The sequence below is a fragment of the Scyliorhinus torazame genome, chromosome 16, assembly GCF_047496885.1.
Source record: "Scyliorhinus torazame isolate Kashiwa2021f chromosome 16, sScyTor2.1, whole genome shotgun sequence".
In the NCBI taxonomy this organism is placed as follows: domain Eukaryota; kingdom Metazoa; phylum Chordata; class Chondrichthyes; order Carcharhiniformes; family Scyliorhinidae; genus Scyliorhinus; species Scyliorhinus torazame.
The window spans coordinates 91,345,784-91,370,924 of NC_092722.1; the positions used below are offsets into that span (position 1 = coordinate 91,345,784).

At 47.2% G+C, this 25,141-nt stretch overlaps 1 long non-coding RNA gene across 1 annotated transcript in view; it reads right to left on the bottom strand.

Annotated features, from left to right (window-relative positions):
* Positions 1 to 4,238: 4,238 nt before the first annotated feature.
* LOC140392387 (uncharacterized) overlaps positions 4,239 to 25,141 on the bottom strand; it is a 119,926-nt gene continuing 99,023 nt past the window's right edge. The window contains exon 3 of the long non-coding RNA XR_011935322.1: positions 4,239 to 4,649. This is a non-coding gene — a long non-coding RNA (uncharacterized lncRNA). The remainder of the gene's footprint in view (positions 4,650 to 25,141) is intronic.

Consider the following 25,141-nt stretch of genomic DNA (forward strand, 5'->3'; position numbering starts at 1 on the left):
GGTGAAATCGCCAACATTGAGGGCTTTTAAAAGTTTATTGGATAAACATATGGATGATAATGGCATAGTGTAGGTTAGATGGCTTTTGTTTCGGTGCAACATCGTGGGCCGAAGGGCCTGTACTGCGCTGTATCGTTCTATGTTCTAATGGTGACCTTTCTGCTGGTCGCCGCCACCCTGGGGGATGAGCTGTGGCTCTACGAGCTGGCGATGATCGAGAAGGAGGAAGCTGCAGCAGCGGATCATCCAGCAGCGGAGTGTGCCACAGAGGAACAGAAGACATCTGCCCAGGATGGAGGACCGGCCCTCCAACAGGCTGAGGAGGAGGTCGTGCATCACATTGGGTGGCAGGGTAGTGCAGTGATTAGTACTGTTGCTTCACAGCGGCAGGATCCCAAGTTCGATTCTCAGCTTGGGTCACTGTCAGTGCGGAGTCTGCATGTTCTTCCCGTGTCTGTGTGGGTTTCCTCCAACAAGTCCCGAAAGATGTGTGGTTAGGTAATTTGGTAATTCTGAATTCTCCCTCTGTGTACGTGAACAGGCGCCAGCATGTGGCGACTGGGGACTATTCATAGTAACTTCATTGCAGTGTAAGCCTATTTATGACAATGAAGATTATTTTTATGAAGTGTTCTGTGTACCGGCACCACCTGTCATTCGAGGACGTGCCAGGCCGGACATGCCATCGCAGACTCCCAACAGAGCAGGGAGGCAGTGCGACATATCTACCAGAACCTGGCATATCTGACACCGCGAGGGTATGGGGAGGACACCAGCTCCAGATGGCCATCAAGGTGACGGACACACTGAACGTTTCCGTAACGGGGTCCTGTCAGTCACTGAGCGTGGACATGACCGGGATTTCACAGACCACAGTGCACAGGTGCAACCGTGCCATCACGGAGGCCCTTAATGCCGAGCCGGCAAAATATATTCATTTCAATGTGAACCGAGCCCACCACGATGCCCGAGCAGTGGGCTTTGCCGCCATTGAAGGGATGCCCCGTGTCCAGGGGGTGATCGATGGGATGTATGTCACCCTACAAGCACCTGCAGATGACAGGTGGCTATACACAAACCAAAAGGGGTTCCACTCAATGAAAATGCTGATGATATGTGACCATCAGCTGCACATGTCTGCGGCCAATACCCGGGTAGTGTGCACAACCCCTTCACCCAGGAACACTCGATGACACCTGACATGCAGGCGAACGGTTGGGGGGTTGGCTCCTGGGCGACAGGGCTTATCCACTGCGGTCATGGCTGATGATGCCTTTCTCGATCCTACAGATCAATGCAGCAACCCGCTACAATGACGCCCATACAGCAATAAGGAGCATGATCGAGCGGTGCTTCGGCCTGCTGAAGATGCGACTCAGGTGACGGGCCCTCCAGTATGATGCTGAGAGGGTCGCCCGCAAGGTGGTGACCTGCTGCGTCTGTCACACCATCTTGAGGAGAAGGATGAACGTCAGTTCTCGTCTGATGAGGAGGATACATTGATACATAGAAGATAGGAGCAGGAGGAGGCCTTTTGGCCCTTCGACTCTGCTCCGCCATTCATCACCATCATGGATGAAGATCCAACTCAATAGCCTAATCCTGCTTTCTCCCCATAGCCTTTGATCCAATTCTCACCAAGTGCTATATCTAGCCGCCTCTTGAATATATTCAATGTTTTAGCATCAACTACTTCCAGTGCTAATGAATTCCACAGGCTCATCACTCTTTGTGTGAAGAAATGTCCCCTTCTATCTGTCTGAAATGGTTTACGCTGAATCCTCAGATTGCTACCCCTGGTCTGGACACACCCATCATTGGTAACATCTTCCCTGCATCTACCCTGTCTAGTCCTGTTAAAGTTTTATAAGTCATTATGAGATTCCCCCCTCATTCTTCTGAACTCAGCGAGGAAAATCCCAACCTAGTCAATCTCTCCTCATATGACAGTCCTGCCATCCCTGGAATCAGTCTGTTTCATAGAATTTACAGTGCTGAAGGAGGCCATTCGGCCCATCAAGTCTGCACCGGCTCTTGGAAAGAGCACCCTACCCAAGGTCAACACCTCCACCCTATCCCCATAACCCAGTGACCCCACCCAACATTAAGGGCAATTGTGGTTACTAAGGGCAATTTATCATGGCCAATCCACCTAACCTGCACATCTTTGGACTGTGGGAGGAAACCGGAGCACCCGGAGGAAACCCACACACACACACGGGGAGGATGTGCAGACTCCGCACAGACAGTGACCCAAGCTGGCATCGAACCTGGGACCCTGGAGCTGTGAAGCAATTGTGCTATCCACAATGCTACCGTGCTGCCCCCAACGTTCGCTGCACTCCCTTGAGAGCAAGAACATGCTTCCTCAGAGAAGCAGACCAAAACTGCACAAAATACTCCAGGTGTGGCCTCACCAAGGCTCTGTACAATTGCAGCAACACATCCCTGCTTCTGTACTCGAAACCTCTCGCAATGAAGGCCAACATACCATTAGCCTTCTTTACTGCCTGCTGCAACTGCATGCTTACATTCAGCAACACAAGAACACCCGGTCCCGCTGCACACTTCCCTCTCCCAATTTACAACCATTCAGGGAGTAATCTGTCTTCCTGTTTTTGTCTCCAAAGTGATTAACCTCACACTTATCCAAATTATACTGCATCTGCCATTGATTTTCCCGCTCGCCTAGCCTGTCCAGATCTTGCTGTAGGATCCCTGCAGCCTCGTCACAATTCACCCTCCCACTTGACTTGGTATCATTTGCAAACTTTGAGATGTTACATTTTGTTCCCTCATCCAAATCAGTAATATATATTGTGAATAGCTGGGGTCCCAGCACCGATCCCTGTGGTACCCCACTAGTTAATGCCTGCCAATTTGTAAATGACCCATTAATCCCTACTCTTTGTTTCATTCTGCCAACTGGTTTTCTATCCACCTCAATACATTTCCCCCAATCCCATGCGCTTTAATTTTGCACAATAATCTCTTATGCGGGACTTTGTCAAGCGGCATCTGGCAGTCCAAAAATACCACATCAACTGGCTCCCCCTTGTCAACTGTACTGGTTACATCTTCAAAGAATTCCAACAGATTTGCCAAACATGATTTCCCCTTCAGAAATCCATGCTGACTCTGATCCTTTCTAAATGTTCTGCTATGAAGTCCTTAATAATGGATTCAAGCATTTTCCCCAATACCAGTGTTAGGCTCACTGGTCTATAATTCCCTGCTATCTCTGTACCTCTCTTTTTTAATATTGGAGTGATGTGAGCTACCCTCCAATCTGCAGGGACAGTTCCAGAGTCTATAGAATCCCGGAAGATGACCACCAATGCATCCACTATTTCCAGAGCCACCTCCTTAAGCACTCTGGGATGTAGAGTCTCAGGCCCTGGGGATTTATCCACTTTCAATCCCATCAATGTTCCCAGCACCATTTCTCTACTAATTTTGATCTTGCTCAGTTCTGTCCTCTCACTGAACCTTTCATTCTCTAACATTTCTGGTATCGGATTTGTGTCCTCTTTTCTGAAGACAGAACCAAAGTATGTATTCAATTGCTCAGCCAGTTCTTTGTCCCTATTATGCATCCCCTTTTTTCTGTCTGTAGGGGGCCTATATTTCTCTTAGCAATGTCTTTCTCTTCACATATCTATAGAAACTCTTAGTGTCAGACTTTATGTTCCCTGCAAGCTTCCTTTCGCATTGTACTTTCCCCTTCTTAATCAATCCCTTCGTCCGTCTTTGCTGAATTCTAAACTGCTCCCAATCCTCAGACCTATTATTTTTCTTGGCCAATCTGTATGCTTCTTACTTGGATCGGGTACTATTTCTAATTTCCTTTGTAAGCCATGGATTGGCCCTCTTACCTCCTTTGCTTTTGTGCCAGAGAGGAATGAACAGTTGCTGTAGTTCCTCCATGCGTTCCTTGAATGTTTGCCATTGTCTATCCACTGTCATCGCTTTAGGTATCTGTCCCCAATCTATCAAGGCCAACTCACGCCTCATATCTTCATAATTCCCTTTATTAAGATTCAGCACACTAGTCTCCGAATCAACTATTTCACTCTCCATCTTGATAAAAAATTCTACCATGTTATGGTCGCTCATTCCCAAGTGGTCTCGTACAGCTTGATTGGCAATGATTCCCTTCTCATTACACAGTACCCAGTCTAAGATGGCCTGCTCTCTATTTGATTTGATTTGATTTACTATTGTCACATATATTAGTATACAGTGAAAAATGTTGTTTATTGCATGCTATACAGCCAACGCATACCGTACAAAGGGAAGGAACGAGAGACAACAGAATGTAATGTTACAGCCATAACTGGGATGTAGAGAAAATATCAACTTAATACGAGGTAGGTCCATTCAAAAGTCTGATGCAGCAGGGAAGAATCTGTTCCTGAGTCGGTTGGTCCGTGACCTCAAACTTTTGTATCTTTTTCCTGACGGAAGAAGGTGGAAGAGTGTATGTCCAGGGTGCGTGGGGTCTTTAATTATGCTGGTTGCCTTTCTGAGGCAGCGGGAATTATAGATAGAGTCAATGGATGGGAGGCTGGTTTGCGTGATGGACTGGGCTACATTCACGACCTTCTGGAGTTTCCTGCAGTCTTGGGCAGAGCAGGAACCATACCAAGCTGTGATACAACCAGAAAGAATGCTTTCAATGGTGCATCTGTAAAAGTTGGTGAGAGTCGTTGCTGACATGCCAAATTTTCTTAGTCTTAGAACATAGAACATAGAACAATACAGCGCAGTACAGGCCCTTCGGCCCATGATGTTGCACCGAAACAAAAGCCATCTAACCTACACTATACCATTATCATCCATATGTTTATCCAATAATCTTTTAAATGCCCTCAATGTTGGCGAGTTCACTACTGTAGCAGGTAGGGCATTCCACGGCCTCACTACTCTTTGCGTAAAGAACCTACCTCTGACCTCTGTCCTATATCTATTACCCCTCAGTTTAAAGTTATGTCCCCTCGTGCCAGCCATTTCCATCCGCGGGAGAAGGCTCTCACTGTCCACCCTATCCAACCCCCTGATCATTTTGTATGCCTCTATTAAGTCTCCTCTTAACCTTCCTCTCTCCAACGAAAACAACCTCAAGTCCATCAGCCTTTCCTCATAAGATTTTCCCTCCATACCAGGCAACATCCTGGTAAATCTCCTCTGCACCCGCTCCAAAGCCTCCACGTCCTTCCTATAATGCGGTGACCAGAACTGTACGCAATACTCCAAATGTAGCCGTACCAGAGTTCTGTACAGCTGCAACATGACCTCCTGACTCCGGAACTCAATCCCTCTACCAATAAAGGCCAACACTCCATAGGCCTTCTTCACCACCCTATCAACCTGGGTGGCAACTTTCAGGGATCTATGTACATGGACACCTAGATCCCTCTGCTCATCCACACTTCCAAGAACTTTACCATTAGCCAAATATTCCGCATTCCTGTTATTCCTTCCAAAGTGAATCACCTCACACTTCTCTACATTAAACTCCATTTGCCACCTCTCAGCCCAGCTCTGCAGCTTATCTATATCCCTCTGTAACCTGCTACTCCCTTCCACACTATCGACAACACCACCGAATTTAGTATCGTCTGCAAATTTACTCACCCACCCTTCTGCGCCTTCCTCTAGGTCATTGATAAAAATGACAAACAGCAACGGCCCCAGAACAGATCCTTGTGGTACTCCACTTGTGACTGAACTCCATTCTGAACATTTCCCATCAACCACCACCCTCTGTCTTCTTTCAGCTAGCCAATTTCTGATCCACATCTCTAAATCACCCTCAATCCCCAGCCTCCGTATTTTCTGCAATAGCCTACCGTGGGCAACCTTATCAAACGCTTTACTGAAATCCATATACACCACATCAACTGCTCTACACTCATCTACCTGTTCAGTCGCCTTCTCAAAGAACTCGATAAGGTTTGTGAGGCATGACCTACCCTTCACAAAGCCATGCTGACTATCCCTGATCATATTATTCCTATCTAGATGATTATAAATCTTGTCTCTTATTATCCCCTCCAAGACTTTACCCACTACAGACGTGAGGCTCACCGGTCTATAGTTGCCGGGGTTGTCTCTGCTCCCCTTTTTGAACAAAGGGACCACATTTGCTATCCTCCAGTCCTCTGGCAATATTCCTGTAGCCAATGATGACATAAAAATCAAAGCCAAAGGTCCAGCAATCTCTTCCCTGGCCTCCCAGAGAATCCTAGGATAAATCCCATCAGGTCCCGGGGACTTATTCTTCTGAGAAAGTAGAATCGTTGGTGGGCTTTCTTAACTATATTGTCGGCATGGGGAGACCAGGATAGGTTGTTGGTAATCTGGATACCTAAAACCTGAAGCTCTCAACCCTTTCTACTTAGGTCCCACTGATGTAGACAGGGGCATGTTCTCCTCTACGCTTCCTGAAGTCAATGACAATGTCGTTCGTTTTGTTGACATTGAGGGAGAGATTATTGTCGTTGCACCAGTTCACCAGATTCTCTATCTCATTCCTGTACTCGTCATTGTTTGAAATCCAACCCACTACTGTGGTGCCATCAGCAAATTTTACAATCGGGTTGGAGGGGAATTTAGCCACACAGTCATAGGTGTATAAGGAGTATAGTAGGGGCTGAGGACACAGCCTTGTGGGGCACCGGTGTTGAGTATGATCGTGGAGGAAGTGTTGTTGCCTATCCTTACTGATTGTGGTCTGTGGGTTAGGAACTTCAGGATCCAGTCACAGAGGGAGGAGCCGAGGTCCAGGCCACGGAGTTTGGAGATGAGTTTTGTCGGAATAATAGTGTAGAAGGCTGAGCTGTACTCAATAAATAGGAGTCTGACATAGGTGTCATTGTTATCTACACATGTTCCAGTGTTGAGTGCAGGGCCAGGGAGATGGCGTCTGCTGTGGACCTGTTGCGAACTGGAGTGGATCAAGGCAATCAAAGCACTTCATAATGATGGATGTCAGAGCCACTGGATGATAGTCATTAAGGCACGCTGCTCGTCTTTTTTTTGGTACAGGGATGATGGTCGTCTTCTTGAAGCAGATAGGGACCTCATTGTTGTAAAGAGATGTTGAATATGTTGGTTCCTCCACATGTTGATCCTCCACATGTTGATTTGGGCAGCATGGTAGCATAGTGGTTAGCACAGTTGCTTCACAGCTCCAGGGTCCCAGGTTCAATTCCGGCTTGGGTCTGTGCGGAGTCTGCACATCCTCCCCGTGTGTGCGTGGGTTTCCTCCGGGTGCTCCGGTTTCCTCCCACAGTCCAAAGATGTGCGGGTTAGGTGGATTGGCCATGCTAAATTGCCCTTAATGTCCAAAACATGTTAAGTTGGGGTTACTGGGTTCCAGGGATAGGGGAGATACGGTGGGCTTCAGTAGGGTTCAGTAAGGGCCGGTGCAGACTCGATGGGCTGAATGGCCTCCTTCTGCACTGTAAATTCTATGGATTCTATGATTCTATGAAGAAAACCATCCGTATAGACTCCAGGAATTCGTCCTCTACGGCATTGTGGCTAATTTGATTTGCCCAATCTATGTGAAGATTAAAATCACCCATGATCACCGATATTCCCTTATTACATGCATCTCTAATTTTGTGTTTAATGCTATTCCCAACCTCACCACTGCAGTTTGGGGGTCTATATATGACACCCACTAGTATTTGTCGCCCTTGGTATTTCTCAACTCTACTTATACAGATTCCACATTGTCAGAGTTATTATCCTTTCTCACTACTGTGTTAATTTACTCTTTAACCAGCAGTGCCACGCCACCACCTTTTATTTTATGCCTGTCCTTCCTAAATACTGAAGATCCTCGATGTTGGGGATTGGGGGGTGACTGGGCAGGCATTGGAGCTCAGGCAGGCAAAATGAGGCCACACAACATGTGCGCCGGGGCTAGCGCGCACGGGACACTCTGATCGCCCCCAGGTTCAACAACTAGGAGGGGTGGACAAAGAACAAAGAAAATTACAGCACAGGAACAGGCCCTTCGGCCCTCCCAGCCTGCGCCGATCCAGATCCTTTATCTAAACCTGTCTTCTATTTTCCAAGGATCTACTTCCCTGTGTTCCCTGCCCGTTCATACATCCTGGTGAACCTCCTCTGCACCCTCTCTGCACCCACATCCTTCTGGTAATGTCCAGAACTGCACGCAGTATTCCAAATGTGGCTGAACCAAAGTCCGATACAGCTGGAACCTGACCTGCCGACTCTTGTACTCAATACATGATAAAGGCAAGCCTGTTGTATGCCTGTGACTGAACAGGTAGTCGAGGGTAGCGCAGTTGATGTGGTGTATATGGATTTCAGCAAAGCGTTTGATAAGGTTCCCCACGGTAGGCTATTGCAGAAAATACGGAGGCTGGGGATTGAGGGTGATTTAGAGATGTGGATCAGAAATTGGCTAGCTGAAAGAAGACAGAGGGTGGCGGTTGATGGGAAATGTTCAGAATGGAGTTCAGTCACAAGTGGAGTACCACAAGGATCTGTTCTGGGCCGTTGCTGTTTGTCATTTTTATCAATGACCTAGAGGAAGGCGCAGAAGGGTGGGTGAGTAAATTTGCAGACGATACTAAAGTCGGTGGTGTTGTCGATAGTGTGGAAGGATGTAGCAGGTGACAGAGGGATATAGATAAGCTGCAGAGTTGGGCTGAGAGGTGGCAAATGGAGTTTAATGTAGAGAAGTGTGAGGTGATTCACTTTGGAAGGAATAACAGGAATGCGGAATATTTGGCTAATGGTAAAGTTCTTGGAAGTGTGGATGAGCAGAGGGATCTCGGTGTCCATGTACATAGATCCCTGAAAGTTGCCAGCCAGGTTGATAGGGCTGTGAAGAAGGCCTATGGAGTGTTGGCCTTTATTGGTAGAGGGATTGAGTTCCGGAGTCAGGAGGTCATGTTGCAGCTGTACAGAACTCTGGTACGGCCGCATTTGGAGTATTGCGTACAGTTCTGGTCACCGCATTATAGGAAGGACGTGGAAGCTTTGGAGTGGGTGCAGAGGAGATTTGCCAGGATGTTGCCTGGTATGGAGGGAAAATCTTATGAGGAAAGGCTGATGGACTTGAGGTTGTTTTCGTTGGAGAGAAGAAGGTTAAGAGGAGACTTAATAGAGGCATACAAAATGATCAGGGGGTTAGATAGGGTGGACAGTGAGAGCCTTCTCCCGCGGATGGAAATGGCTGGCACGAGGGGACATAGCTTTAAACTGAGGGGTAATAGATATAGGACTGAGGTCAGAGGTAGGTTCTTTACGCAAAGAGTAGTGAGGCCGTGGAATGCCCTACCTGCTACAGTAGTGAACTCGCCAACTTTGAGGGCATTTAAAAGTTTATTGGATAAACATATGGATGATAATGGCATAATGTAGGTTAGATGGCTTTTGTTTCGGTGCAACATCGTGGGCCGAAGGGCCTGTACTGCGCTGTATCGTTCTATGTTCTATGCCTTCTTGACCACTCTATCGAACAGCGTTGCCACCTCCAGGGTACAATGGACCTGAACTCCTAGATCTCTCTGTATATCAATTTTCCCCAGGACTCTTCCATTGACCGTATAGTCCGCTCTTGAATTAGATCTTCCAAAATTCATCACCTCACATTTGCCTGGATTGAACTCCATCTGCCATTTCTCTGCCCACCTCTCCAATTTATCTATATTTTGCTGTGTTCTCTGACAGTCCTCCTCGCTATCTGCAACTCCACCAATCTTAGTATCATCTGCAAACTTATTAATCAGACCACCTATACCTTTGTCCAGATCATATATGTACATCACAAACAACAGTGGTCCGAGCACGGATCCCTGTGGGACACCACTAGTCACCTTTTTCCATTTTGAGACACTCCCTTCCACCACTACTCTCTGTCTCCTGTTGCCCAGCCAGTTCTTTGTCCATCTAGCTAGTACACCCTGAACCCCATACGACTTCACTTTTTCCATCAACCTGCCATGGGAAACTTTATCAAACGCCTTACTGAAGTCCATGTAGATGACAACTACAGCCTTTCCCTCATCAATTAACTTTGTCACTTCCTCAAAGAATTCTATTAGGTTTGTAAGACACAAAACCATGCTGCCTATCACTGATAAGTCTATTTTCTTCCAAATGTGAATAGATCCTATCCCTCAGTATCTTCTCCAACAGTTTGCCTACCACTGACATCAAGCTCACAGGTCTAAAATTCCCTGGATTATCCCTGCTACCCTTCTTAAACCTCCGAGCATGGAGGCCTGGATAAACGACATGGCAGGGTTTATAAACTTGGAGCGGATAAAGTACGCACTAAGAGGTTCGGCTCAAGGGGTGGCAACCGTTCCTTGACTACCTCGCAGAACGATAAGAGAAATGGAGAAGGTAGCAGCAGCAACCCGGAGGGTGGGGGGGAGGGGTGGGGGGAGGGCCCACGCGGGCCCTCAAGGGGTTTCCTATAGTTGTTTGTATATTAGTTATTTATACTGGCGTGTGGGACTTTATTGTATTGGAGAGTTATTATTTTGTTGTTGGCAGTTGCCGTTTAGTTAATATATTATTTATTTGTTAAAAAAAAACGGTCATTATTATTTATATTGTTTTAAAGTTGTAAAAAGGGGAAAATCCTGTACTGTTCTTGTTTGACTGGAAAAAATTTGAATAAAATATATTTTTTTGAAAAAGGATGAGATTTCTAAATTCTTGGAAGTGCAGGGTCGGATTAGGACAAGTTAGCATGGATTTAGTAAGGGGAGGTCGTGCCTGACAAACCTGTTAGAGTTCTTTGAAGAGATAACAAATAGGTTAGACCAAGGAGGGCCAATGGATGTTATCTATTTTGACTTCCAAAAGGCCTTTGATAAGGTGCCTCACGGGAGACTGCTGAGTAAAATAAGGGCCCATGGTATTCGAGGCAAGGTACTAACATGGATTGACGATTGGCTGTCAGGCAGAAGGCAGAGAGTTGGGATAAAAGGTTCTTTTTCGGAATGGCAACCGGTGACGAGTGGTGTCCCGCAGGGTTCAGTGTTGGGGCCACAGCTGTTCTCTTTATATATTAACGATCTAGATGACGGGACTGGGGGCATTCATGCAAAGTTTGCCGATGATACAAAGATAGGTGGAGGGGCAGGTAGTATGGAGGAGGTGGGGAGGCTGCAGAAAGATTTAGACAGTTTAGGAGAGTGGTCCAAGAAATGGCTGATATAATTCAACGTGGGCAAGTGCGAGGTCTTGCACTTTGGAATAAAGAATAGAGGCATGGACTATTTTCTAAACGGTGACAAAATTCATAATGCTGAAGTGCAAAGGGCAGCACGGTAGCCTTGTGGATAGCACAAATGCTTCACAGCTCCAGGGTCCCAGGTTCGATTCCGGCTTGGGTCACTGTCTGTGCGGAGTCTGCACATCCTCCCCGTGTGTGCGTGGGTTTCCTCCGGGTGCTCCGGTTTCCTCCCACAGTCCAAAGATGTGCGGGTTAGGTGGATTGGCCATGCTAAATTGCCCATAGTGTCCAAAATTGCCCTTAGTGTAAGGTGGGGTTACTGGGTTATGGGGATAGGGTGGAGGTGTGGACCTTGGGTAGGGTGCTCTTTCCAAGAGCCGGTGCAGACTCGATGGGCTGAATGGCCTCCTTCTGCACTGTAAATTCTATGATTCTATGAAAGGGACTTGGGAGTCCTAGTCCAGGATTCTCTAAAGGTAAACTTGCAGGTTGAGTCCGGAATTAAGAAAGCAAATGCAATGTTGTCATTCATCTCAAGCGGCTTGGAATATAAAAGCAAGGATGTACTTCTGAAGCTTTATAAAGCATTAGTTAGGCCCCATTTAGAATACTGTGAGCAATTTTGGGCCCCACACCTCAGGAAGGACATACTGGCACTGGAGCGGGTCCAGCGGAGATTCACACGGATGATCCCAGGAATGGTAGGCCTAACATACGATGTAGGGAAGTTGTTTCCATTAGCAGGGAGACTAGGACCCGGGGGTACAGCCTTAGAATAAAAAGGAGTCACTTTAGAACAGAGATGAGGAGAAATTTCTTCAGCCAAAGAATGGTGGGTCTGTGGAATTCATTGCCACAGAGGGCGGTGGAGGCCGGGACGTTGAGTGTCTTTAAGACAGAAGTTGATAAATTCTTGATTTCTCGAGGAATTAAGGGCTATGGAGAGAGAACGGGTAAATGGAGTTGAAATCAGCCATGATTGAATGGTGGAGTGGACTCGATGGGCCGAATGGCCTTACTTACGCTCCTATGTCTTATGGTCTTATGGTCTTATGGTGATCGCTATTCCCAAAGTAATCACCGACTGAAACTTCAACCACCTGGCCGGGATCATTCCCCAATACCAGGTCCAGTATGGCCCCTTCCCGAGTTGGACTATTTACATACTGCTCTAAAAAACTCTCCTGGATGCTCCTTACAAATTCTGCTCCAACACTACATGAGTCCCATTCAATGTTGGGGAAGTTACAATCTCCCATCATGGCCACCCTATTGCTCCTACATTTTTCTATAATCTGTCTACATATTTGTACCTCTACTTCATGCTCGCTTTTGGGAGGCCTGTAGTAAAGTCCCAACAATGCTACTGCACCCTTCCTATTTCTTAGCTCTACCCATATTGCCTCAATCCTCGAATCCTCCATCGTGCCCTCCTTAATCACAGCTGTGATATCATCTCTGACCAGTAATCCAACTCCTCCACCCCTTTTACCTCCCTCTCGATCCCTCCTGAAGCATCTATACCCTGGGATATTTAGTTGCCAGTCTTGCCCTTCCCTCAACCAAGTCTCAGTAATACCAATAACATCATATTCCCAGGTATTAATTCCCCTAAGTTCATCTGCCTTACCTGCTAGACTTCTCGCATTAAAACAACTGCACCTCAGACCACCTGTCCCTTTGCGTTCATCATCTCTTCCCGGTCTACTCTTCCCCTTAGTCACATTGAGTTTATTATCTAGTACCTACTGGCTTTAGTTACTGCCTCTTTACTGACTTATAACTTCCAAATCTGATTTCCATCCCCTATTTTAAAACCTCTCCAACAGTGTTAGCAAAAGCACCCCCTAGGACACTGGTTCCAGTCCTGCCCAGGTGTAGACCATCCGATTTGTAATGGTTCCACTGCCCCCAGAGCTGGTTCCAATGTCCCAAAAATCTGAACCCCTCCCTCCTGCACCATTTCTCAAGCCACAAATTCATTCTGGCTATTCTTGAATTTCTACTCTGACTGTCTCGTGGCACTGGTAGCAATCCTGAGATTACTACCTTTGAGGTCCTACTTTTTAACTTATCTCCTAACTCCCTAAATTCTGATTGTAGGACCTCATCTCGTTTTTTTACCTATATCGTTAGTGCCTATATGCACCACGACAACTGGCTGTTCACCCTCCCCTTCAGTATGTCCTGCAGCCGATCTGAGACATCCCTGACCTGTGTTGCCTCCCGCAACATACCATTTGCGAGTCTCATTTTCAACCACAGAAACGCCTGTCTACTCCTCTTACGATTGAATCCCCTATAACTATAGGGGATCGTTAGTCATCTCCCCCAACAGCATCCAAAACGGTATACCTGTTTTGGAGGGAGATGACCGTAGGGGACACCTGCACTGCCTTCCTGCTCTTACTCTGCCTTTTGGTCACCCATTCCCTGTCTCCCTCACCAATCCTAATCTGCGGTGTGACCAACTCACTGAACATGCTATCTACGACCTCCTCAGCATCACGGATGCTCCAAAATGAGTCCCTCCGCAGCTCCAGAGCCATCATGCGGCCTAACAGGAGCTGCAGCTGGACACACTTCCCACAAATGAAAGAGTCAGGAGCATCGGCTGTGTCCCTGAACTCCCACATTGAGCACGAGGAGCATAACACGGGTCTGGGGTCTCCTGCCTTTTTTACACTTTACCTTAACTGATTACAAATATAATATCAAATAATGAATAAGTGAAAGGAATAAAGATTTTACTTACCAGTCACAATACTTACCAACACACAAAGAGTTAAATTTCTCCCAGCTACTGCTAATTGGAGCACTTTCCTTACCAGCCAATCAGGTCACTGCTTTGCTGTGATGTCACTCTTCAAGGTAAGTTTTTTTTGATGGAAACAAACCGAGTCGATTCAACCTCTCCACATAGCTAACACTCTCTAGACCATGCAAAATCCTTGTAAACCTCCTCTACACCCTCTCCACAGCCTTCACATCCTTCCGCTAGTGTGGAGATCAGAATTGTGCGCAATATTCCAAGTTTGCCCACCCAAGATTCTAGACAACTGTAGCATGACTTGCCAGTTATAATACTCGATGCCCCGTCCAATGAAGGCACGCATTCTGTACACTTTCTTTTTTAAAATAAATTTAGAGTACCCAATTAATTTTTTTTCAATTAAGGGGACATGGGGAGAATGTGCAAACTCCACACGGGCAGTGACCCAGGGCCAGGATTCGAACCCGGGTCCTTAGCGCCGCAGTCCCAGTTCTAACCACTGCGCCACATGCCGCATTTCTGTACGCTTTCTTGACTACCTTGTCCACTTGTGTTGCCACCTTCAAAGATCTGTGGACATGCACGCCCAGATCTCTCTGACTTTCTATATTTCTAAGAGTATTGCCATTTACAGTATATATCCCCTCTATGTTAGACCTACCAAAATGCATTACCTCACATTTTTTCGGATTAAACACCACTTGCCATTTCTATGCCCAAGTCTCCAACCTATTTGTGTCCTGCTGTATCTTCTAAGAATGCTCAACACTATCTGCCACTCCACCAACCTTGGTGTCACTCGCAAACTTACTAATCAGACTGGCTACATTTTCCTCCGAATTGTTTATGTACACTACAAACAACAGAGACCAAGCAGAGATCACTGTGTAACACCACTATTCACAACCCTCCATTCAGAAAACCACCCTTCTACTGCTACCCTTAGCCTTCTGTGACTGTGCCAGTTCTGTATCCACCTTACCAACTCACCTCTGATCCCATGTGACTTCACCTTTTGTACCAGTCTGCCATGAGGCACCTTATCAAAGGCTTTACTGAAGTCCATGTAAACAACATCAACTACCATCCCCTCATCAATAGTCTTTGTCACCTCCTTAAAAACCTTGATCAAGTTAGTGAGGCACGACCTCCCCTTCACAAAACCATGTTTCCGATCGCTTATGAGTCCATTCGTTTTCAAATGAGTATAAATCCTGTCCCTGAGAATTCTCTCCAATAGTTTGCCTGCAGCTGACGTGTGGCTCACCGGACTACAGATTCCAGGATTATGCCTGCTACCTTTCTTAAATGGTGGTACCACATTATCTATTCTCCACATCTCTGGGATCTCAACTGTAGCCAATGAGGATGCAAATATGTCAGTCAGGCCCCCAGCAATTTCCTCTCTTGCTTCCCCCATCCGGCCCAGGGGATTTATCTATCTTAATATATTTTAAAAGACCCAATACCTCCTGCTTTACGATGTTAACATGATCCAGACGTCCACACACCCTACCCAAGAATCATCTTCCACAAAGTCCCTTTCTTTGGTGAACACTGATGCCAAGTACTCTATTAGTACCTCGCCCATTTACTCTGGCTCAACACATAGATTCCCTCCACTGTCCTTAAATGGTCCAATCCTTTCCCTGGCCACCCTCTTGTCTTTTTACAGATATTTTTCAAAAGGCTCCCACATCTTTTTCGGCAAACATGGCCATTGCTTGAATATATATTGGAACATATCCCCACCTAAATTTTGAACAAGAACTGTTTCTCCTTCCTCTAGACTTTCCTGAACTCCTGACTTAACCTCCCACAGTTTACGTTGATGTTCCCATTCTAGCTCAGTTCCAGTTTCAAAGGTTCAAATTCTCTGCATTTTACTTTGCTCATCTTTCATTTTCATTATCCATTTAAGGGTCAAGGATGTTTCGCAGCGGCTGCGGAACATTCTTGGGGGGGGGGGGGGGGTGAACAGCTAGCTGTCGTGTTGCACATAGGCACCAACGATATAGGTGAAAAAACGGAACAAGGTCCTACAAGCTGAATTCAGGGAGTTAGGAGTTAAACTAAAAAGTAGGACCTCAAAGGTAGTAATCTCAGGATTGCTACCAGTGCCACGACCTAGTCAGAGTAGGAATGCCACGATAGATAGGATGAATGCATGGCTCGAGAGATGGTGCAAGAGGGTGATTTTAATTCCTGGGGCATTGGAACCGGTTCTGGGGGAGATGGGACCAGTACAAACTGGACGGTCTGCACCTGGACAGGACTAGAACCAATGTCCTTGGGGAGGTGTTTGCTAGAGCTGTTGCGGAGAGTTTAAACTAATGTGGTAGGGGGGTGGGAACCGATGCAGGAAGTTGGAAGGTAGTGAAACAGGGACAGAAACAAAAGGCAGTAAGGGGGAAAATGTAAGGCAGAGAAGCCATAGTCAAAAATCAAAAAGGGTGACAGTACAAGGTGCAGTGACTGAGGGGAGCTCAGTGAATAGGACCTAAAAGGAATAAAACGGGAAGTAAAAACATTAATGGTAAGCGACGCGGCAGGTTGTTACATGAAGATATGGGTTCAACGACAAGGAAAATTAGGAGAAAAGTTAAGAGGAAATATAACTTAGGAGAGGTTACTGATCGAGGTGTTAAGATTCAAAACAGAGGTAAAAAAGCCAACATAAGTGTACTTTACCTGAATGCTCGTAGTATTCGGAATAAGGTAAATGAGTTGATGCCGCAAATCATCGTGAATGACTATGATTTAGTGGTCATTACTGAAACATGGTTAAAGGATGGTCACGACTGGGAGTTAAATATCCGAGGGTATCAAACTATTCGGAAGGACAGAGTGGATGATAAGGGAGGTGGTGTAGCGTTGTTATTTAAGGATGACATCCGGGCAATAGTAAGGGATGACATCAGTGCTATGCAGGATAAGCTTCAATCCATTTGGGTGGAAATCAGGAATAGTAAGGCGAAAAAGCCACGGGGTAGTATATAGGCCGCCAAATAGTAATATTATGGTGGGGCAGACAATAAACAAAGAAATAACGGATGCATGTAGAAATGGTACAGCAGGTATCATGGGGGATTTTAATCTACATGTCGATTGGTTTAACCAGGTCGGTCAAGGCAGCCTTGAGGAGGAGTTTCTAGAATGTATCCGCGATAGTTTCCTAGAACAGTATGTAATGGAATCTACGAGGGAACAAGCGGTCCTAGATCTGGTCCTGTGTAATGAGACAGGATTGATAGTTAGGGATCCTCTCGGAAGGAGCGATCACAACATGGTGGAATTTAAAATACAGATGGAGGGTGAGAAGGTAAAATCTAACACTAGTGTTGTGTGCTTAAACAAAGGAGATTACAATGGGATGAGAAAAGAACTAGCTCAGGTAGACTGGGAGCAAAGACTTTATGGTGAAACAGTTGAGGAACAGTGGAGAACCTTCGCAGCGATTTTTCACAGTGCTCAGCAAAGGTTTATACCAACAAAAAGGAAGGACGGTAGAGAGAGGGAAAATCGACCGTGGATATCTGAGGAAATAAGGGAGAGTATCAAATTGAAGGAAAAAGCATACAAAGTGGCAAAGATTAATGGGAGACTGGAGGACTGGGAAATCTTAAGGCAGCAACAGAAATCTACTAAACAAGGTATAAAGAATATTAAAGAAAGATTATGAGAGTAAACTTGCTCAGAATATAAAAACAGATAGTAAATGTTTCTACAAATATATAAAACAAAAAAGAGTGGCTAAGGTAAATATTGGTCCTTTAGAGGATGAGAAGGGATATTTAATAATGGGAGATGAGGAAATGGGTCGGTCTTCACAGTGGAAGACACAAATAACATGCCAGCGACTGACAGAAATGAGGCTATGACAGGTGAGGACCTTGAGAGGATTGTTATCACCAAGGAGGTAGTGATGGGCAAGCTAATGGGGCTAAAGGTAGACCAGTCTCCTGGCCCTGATGGAATACATCCCAGAGTGCTAAAAGAGATGGCTAGGGAAATTGCAAATGCACTAGTGATAATTTACCAAATTCACTAGAGTCTGGGGTGGTCCTGGCGGATTGGAAAGTAGCAAACGTGACACCACTGTTTAAAGAAGGAGGTAGGCAGAAAGCGGGTAATTATAGGCCAGTGAGCTTAACTTTGGTAGTAGGGAAGATGCTGGAATCTATCATCAAGGAAGAAATAGCGAGGCATCTGGATGGAAATTGTCCCATTGGGCAGATGCAACATGGGTTCATAAAGGGCAGGTCATGCCTAACTAATTTAGTGGAATGTTTGAGGACATTACCAGTGCGGTAGATAATGGGGAGCCAGTGGATGTGGTATATCTGGATTTCCAGAAAGCCTTTGGCAAGGTGCCACACAAAAGGTTGCTGCATCAGATAAAGATGCATGGCATTAAGGGTAAAGTAGTAGCATGGATAGAGGATTGGTTAATTAATAGAAAGCAAAGAGTGGGGATTAATGGGTGTTTCGCTGGTTGGCAATCAGTAGCTAGTGGTGTCCCTCAGGGATCAGTGTTGGGCCCACAATTGTTCACAATTTACACAGATGATTTGGAGTTGGGGACCAAGGGCAATGTGTCCATGTTTGCAGATGACACGAAGATGAGTGGTAAAGCAAAAAGTGCAGAGGATACTGGAAGTCTGCAGAGGGATTTGGATAGGCTACGTGAATGGGCTATGGTCTGGCAGATGGAATACAATGTTGACAAATGTGAGGTTATCAATTTTGGTAGGAATAACAGTAAAAGGGATTATTATTTTAATGATAAAATATTAAAACATGCATCTGTGCAGAGACCTGGGTGAGCTAGTGCATGAGTCACAAAAAGCTGGTTTACAGGTGGAACAGGTGATTAAGAAGGCAAATGGAATTTTGTCCGTCATTGCTAGAGGGATGGAGTTTAAGACTAGGGAGGTTATGCTGCAATTGTATAAGATGTTAGTGAGGCCACACCTGGAGTATTGTGTTCAATTTTGGTCTCCTTACTTGAGAAAGGACGTACTGGCACTGGAGGGTGTGCAGAGGAGATTAATCCCATAGGTTAATCCCAGAGCTGAAGGGGTTGGATTACGAAGAATGGTTGTGTAGACTGGGTCTGTACTCGTTGGAATTTAGAAGGATGAGGGGGGATCTTATAGAAACATATAAAATTATGAAGGGATTAGATAGGATAGATGCGGGCAGGTTGTTTCCACTGGCGGGCATAGCCTCAAAATAAGGGTAACTAGATTTAGGACTGCGTTTAGGAGGAATTTCTTCACCCAAAGGGTTATGAATCTATGGAATTCCTTGCCCAGTGAAGTAGTGGAGGCTACTTCATTAAATGTTTTTAAGATAAAGATAGATAGTTTTTTGAAGAATAAAGGGATTAAGGGTTATGGTGTTCGGGCCGGAAAGTGGAGCTGAGTCCACAAAAGATCAGCCATGATCTCATTGAATGGTGGAGCAGGCTCGAGGGGCCAGATGGCCTACTCCTGCTTCTAGTTCTTATGTTCTTATGTGCCCTTTCTAATCTTTCCATTTTCACCAAATCTTTCCTCATTTCCTTTTCAAAAGACAAAGCTAAACGCATGTCTATAATTATCCATGCTCTGTGGAACAATCGTACTATAAACACAACTCAACTAGTCAAATGTGTACTTTAATTTCAACTCTTGTCGCCACATACAATGTCGCTTGCGATGGATGTTGAAATGTCAGTTGCACTGTATTATATGTATTTTTAGAGCAAGAGAAAAAAACCTGGGTTAGTGTGTATGACTCCTGCAGTGTTTTCGTTTTATAAATCCTGGTTCGCTCGACTTTTCTAGATACCTGAGTTTCAATTCAAGCATTGTAAAGGCTGGGCAAATGGATTTTTGTTTATATCAAGAGGTTTACCAGTGGAGTATTGATGCACGATCAATTACACTCAAGACAAAGTGATTTCATAACTGAAGGCTTTAATCGACTAGAACTTGTTCCCCAGCAGCTTCGGTACAGAAAGTGAAGGCTGCTGGGATGGCACCGTTTCTTATACTCCGCCTGTCCGGGCGGAGCTACGCATCAACAGCCAATGGTAAACTCCTAGGTTCAACCAATGGTCATCAGCCTCTTAGGTACCGCAATACCTGATAATACCACATTCACCCCCTGTCAAAAAAGAGTCCGGCGGGGGTGGTGGCCAGTGGTAACAGTCGCCTTCAACATGGTATGATCAGACATGGAGGTGCCGTGCTACCTCCTTACAGGGCTGTCGAGAATATTTACAATGTGTTCAGTCGATCGGGTAGCCTGGTCGTCCTTCTGGATCGATTGGGATTCGGTGGTGATTCTGGTGGGGGTCCAGGTGGTTGTGACTCCGGGAGCGTGGTTTCGGCCTCCCTGGCAGCTTTGTCACCCCTCGGCGGCGCTGTTGGGGCAAACGGTTGACACGGGGGGGGGGGCGCCTGTAGGGGGCGTCGGTGGGTGGGCGGGCGGGCCTAGGCAGGAGAGGCGGGAGTACTGACCCTCCAGTGAGGTGCTGTGGGGGGTGGGGGTAATAGTTCGGGTGCGCGTGGGGGTCCAGCGGGCGCCAGGTCCCGTAGGGAGACCGTGGGCGCGATTCTCCGCTCCCGCGCCGGTTGGGAGAATCGCCTGGGTCACCACATTTACCCGCCACGCCGGTCCGATGCCCACCCGCGATTCACAGAAGCGGCCAGATTGGCACAATCCCCGAGACAGCCAAAATGGCGATTCACCGGTACCCCGGCGATTCTCAGTGCCGGATGGGCCGAGCGGCCTGCCCAAAACTGCAGGTTCCCCCCTGCGGCGTCCACACCTGGTCGCTGCCGACGGGAACAGCACGGGAACGCTGGGGAGGGGCAGCCTGCGGGGGAAGGAGGGGGGACCCTGCACCGGGGGGGGGCCTCAAATGGGGTCTGGCCCGCGATCGGTGCCCACCGATCATCGGGCCGGCCTCTCCGAAGGAGGACCTCCTTTCTTCTGCAGCCCTGCGAGATCCGTTGGACATCTTCTTGCGGGGCGGATGCGGAGAGGACGGCAACCACACATGCGCGGGTTGGCGCCGGCCAACCCGCGCATGCGCGGGTGATGCCAGTTATGCGGCGCCGGCCTCGTAATGTATGCGGCGCCGCGTAAAAGCCAAGGCCTGGCTGCCTAAATGACGCGGCGCCGCTCCTAGCCCATTATCGAGCCCTGAATCAGTCGGGATAGGGGCCATTTCACGCCGTCGTGAATCTCGACGGCGTTCACGAAGGTGCGAACACTCTGTCTCCATTTCAGAGAATTGCGCCCCGTATCTTGCCAGCCGTCAGGGAACGCTACGTAGGCGTACTGGGGGTTAGCGTGGACCCTCTCGACCAACGGGTCCGACTTGTGCGCCCGCACGTGCTTCCGAAGCAGGATGGGTCCGGGTGTCGCTAGCCAGGTTGGGAGCGAGGTCCTGGAGGAGGACATCCTGGGGAAAACAAGGAGACATTCATGAGGTGTCTGATTGGTAGTTGTACAGAGCAGCGACCGGATGGTGTGGAGGGCCACCTGGAGGACTTCTTGCCAGCGGGAGACTGGGAGATTCCTGGACCGTAGGGTCATTAGAACAGTCTTCCAGACCGTTCCGTTCTCCCTCTCCACCTATCCGTTTCCCCGGGGGTTGTAACTGGTCGTCCTGCTTGAGGCAATGCCCCTGCTGAGCAGGAATTGACGCAGTTCAGCGCTCATAAAGGAGGACCCCCTATCACCCTATGCAGGTGGCAGAAAGCGTCATAGATCGCAGTGATATAAATGTGGTCACACCCAAGGTGCAGGCAGAGAAATGGGTGACCACCAGAAAGGGCAGGCAGTCAGTGCAGGAATCCCCTGTGGTTGTCCCCCTCTCGAACAGGTATACCCCTTTGGATACTGTCGGGGGGGATAGCCGATCAGGGGAAAACAGCAGTAGCCAGAGCAGTGGCACCACGGCTGGCTCTGATGTTCAGAAGGGAGGGTCAAAGCGCAGAAGAGCAATAGTAATCAGGGACTCTATAGTCAGGGGCACAGATAGGCGCTTCTGCGGACGTGAAAAAGACTCCAGGATGGTATGTTGCCTCCCTGGTGCCAGGGTCCAGGATGTCTCCGAACGGGTAGAGGGCATCCTGAAGGGGGAGGGCAAACAGGCAGAGGTCGTTGTACATAGTGGTACTAACGACATAGGCAGGAAGGGGCATGAGGTCCTGCAGCAGGAGTTCAGGGAGTTAGGCAGAAAGTTAAAAGATAGGACCTCTAGGTTATGTAATCTCGGGATTACTCCCTGTGCCACGTGCCAGTGAGTCTAGAAATAGGAAGATAGAGCAGCTAAACACGTGGCTCAACAGCTGGTGTAGGAGGGAGGGTTTCCGTTATCTGGACCACTAGGAGCTCTTCCTATAAGAAGGACGGGTTGCATCTAAACTGGAGAGGCATAAATATCCTGGCCGCGAGGTTTGCTAGTGTCACACGGGAGGGTTTAAACTAGTATGGCAGGGGGGTGGGCACGGGAGCAATAGGTCAGAAGGTGAGAGCATTGAGGGAGAACAAGGGAATAGGGACAGTGGGGCTCTGAGGCAGAGCAGACAGGGAGAAGTTGCTGAACACAGCGGGTCTGGTGGCCTGAAGTGCATATGTTTTAATGCAAGAAGTATTACAGGTAAGGCAGATGAACTTAGAGCTTGGATTAGTACTTGGAACTATGATGTTGTTGCCATTACAGAGACCTGGTTGAGGGAAGGGCAGGATTGGCAGCTAAACGTTCCAGGATTTAGATGTTTCAGGCGGGATAGAGGGGGATGTAAAAGGGGTGGCGGAGTTGCGCTACTGGTTAGGGAGAATATCACAGCGGTACTGCGGGAGGACACCTCAGAGGGCAGTGAGGCTATATGGGTAGAGATCAGGAATAAAAAGGGTGCAGTCACAATGTTGGGGGTTTACGACAGGCCTCCCAACAGCCAGCGGGAGATAGAGGAGCAGATAGGTAGACAGATTTTGGAAAAGAGTAAAAACAACAGGGTTGCGGTGATGGGAGACTTCAACTTCCCCAATATTGACTGGGACTCACTTAGTGCCAGGGGCTTAGACGGGGCGGAGTTTGTAAGGAGCATCCAGGAGGGCTTCTTAAAACAATATGTGGACAGTCCAACTAGGGAAGGGTCGGTATTGGACCTGGAAGTGGGGAATGAGCCCGGCCAGGTGGCAGATGTTTCAGTAGGGGAGCAGTTCGGGAACAGTGACCACAATTCAGTAAGTTTTAAAGTGCTGGTGGACAAGGATAAGAGTGGTCCTAGGATGAATGTGCTAAATTGGGGGAAGGCTAATTATAACAATATTAGGCGGGAACTGAAGAACATAGATTGGGGGCGGATGTTTGAGGGCAAATCAACATCTGACATGTGGGAGGCTTTCAAGTGTCAGTTGAAAAGGAATTCAGGACCGGCATGTTCCTGTAAGGAAGAAGGATAAATACGGCAATTTTCGGGAACCTTGGATAACGAGAGATATTGTAGGCCTCGTCAAAAAGAAAAAGGAGGCATTTGTCAGGGCTAAAAGGCTGGGAACAGACGAAGCCTGCGTGGAATATAAGGAAAGTAGGAAGGAACTTAAGCAAGGAGTCAGGAGGGCTAGAAGGGGTCACGAAAAGTCATTGGCAAATAGGGTTAAGGAAAATCCCAAGGCTTTTTACACGTACATAAAAAGCAAGAGGGTAGCCAGGGAAAGGGTTGGCCCACTGAAGGATAGGCAAGGGAATCTATGTGTGGAGCCAGAGGAAATGGGCGAGGTACTAAATGAATACTTTGCATCAGTATTCACCAAAGAGAAGAAATTGGTAGATGTTGAGTCTGGAGAAGGGTGTGTAGATAGCCTGGGTCACATTGAGACCCAAAAAGACGGTGTTGGGTGTCTTAAACAATATTACAGGGCCTGATGGCATCTACCCCAGAATACTGAAGGAGGCTGGAGAGGAAATTGCTGAGGCCTTGACAGAAATCTTTGGATCCTCACTGTCTTCAGGTGATGTCCCGGAGGACTGGAGAATAGCCAATGTTGATCCTCTGTTTAAAAAGTGTAGCAAGGATAATCCAGGGAACTACAGGGCGGTGAGCCTTACTTCAGTGGTAGGGAAATTACTGGAGAAAATTCTTCGAGACAGGATCTACTCCCATTTGGAAGCAAATGTACGTATTAGTGAGAGGCAGCATGGTTTTGTGAAGGGGAGGTCGTGTCTCACTAACTTGATAGAGTTTTTCGAGGAGGTCACAAAGATGATTGATGCAGGTAGGGCAATGGATGTTGTCTATATGGGCTTCAGTAAGGCCTTTGACAAGGTCCCTCAAAAGGTACAAAAGGTGAAGTCACACGGTATCAGGGGTGAGCTGGCAAGGTGGATACAGAACTGGCTAGGTCATAGAAGGCAGAGAGTAGCAATGGAAGGATGCTTTTCTAATTGGAGGGCTGTGACCAGTGGTGTTCCACAGGGATCAGTGCTGGGACCTTTGCTGTTTGTAGTATATATAAATGATTTGGAGGAAAATGTAACTGGTCTGATTAGTAAGTTTGCAGACGACACAAAGTTTGGTGGAATTGCGGATAGCGATGAGGACTGTCAGAAGATACAGCAGGATTTAGATTGTTTGGAGACTTGGGCGGAGAGATGGCAGATGGAGTTTAATCCGGACAAATGTGAGGTAATGCATTTTGGAAGGTCTAATGCAGGTAGGGAATATACAGTGAATGGTAGAACCCTCAAGAGTATTGAAAGTCAAAGAGATCTAGGAGTACAGGTCCACAGGTCACTGAAAGGGGCGACACAGGTGGAGAAGGTAGTCAAGAAGGCATACGGCATGCTTGCCTTCATTGGCCGGGGCATTGAGTATAAGAATTGGCAAGTCATGTTGCAGCTGTATAGAACCTTAGTTAGGCCACACTTGGAGTATAGTGTTCAATTCTGGTCGCCACACTACCAGAAGGATGTGGAGGCTTTACAGAGGGTGCAGAAGAGATTTACCAGAATGTTGCCTGGTATGGAGGGCATTAGCTATGAGGAGCGGTTGAATAAACTCGGTTTGTTCTCACTGGAACGAAGGAGGTTGAGGGGCGACCTGATAGACGATAGAGGTCTACAA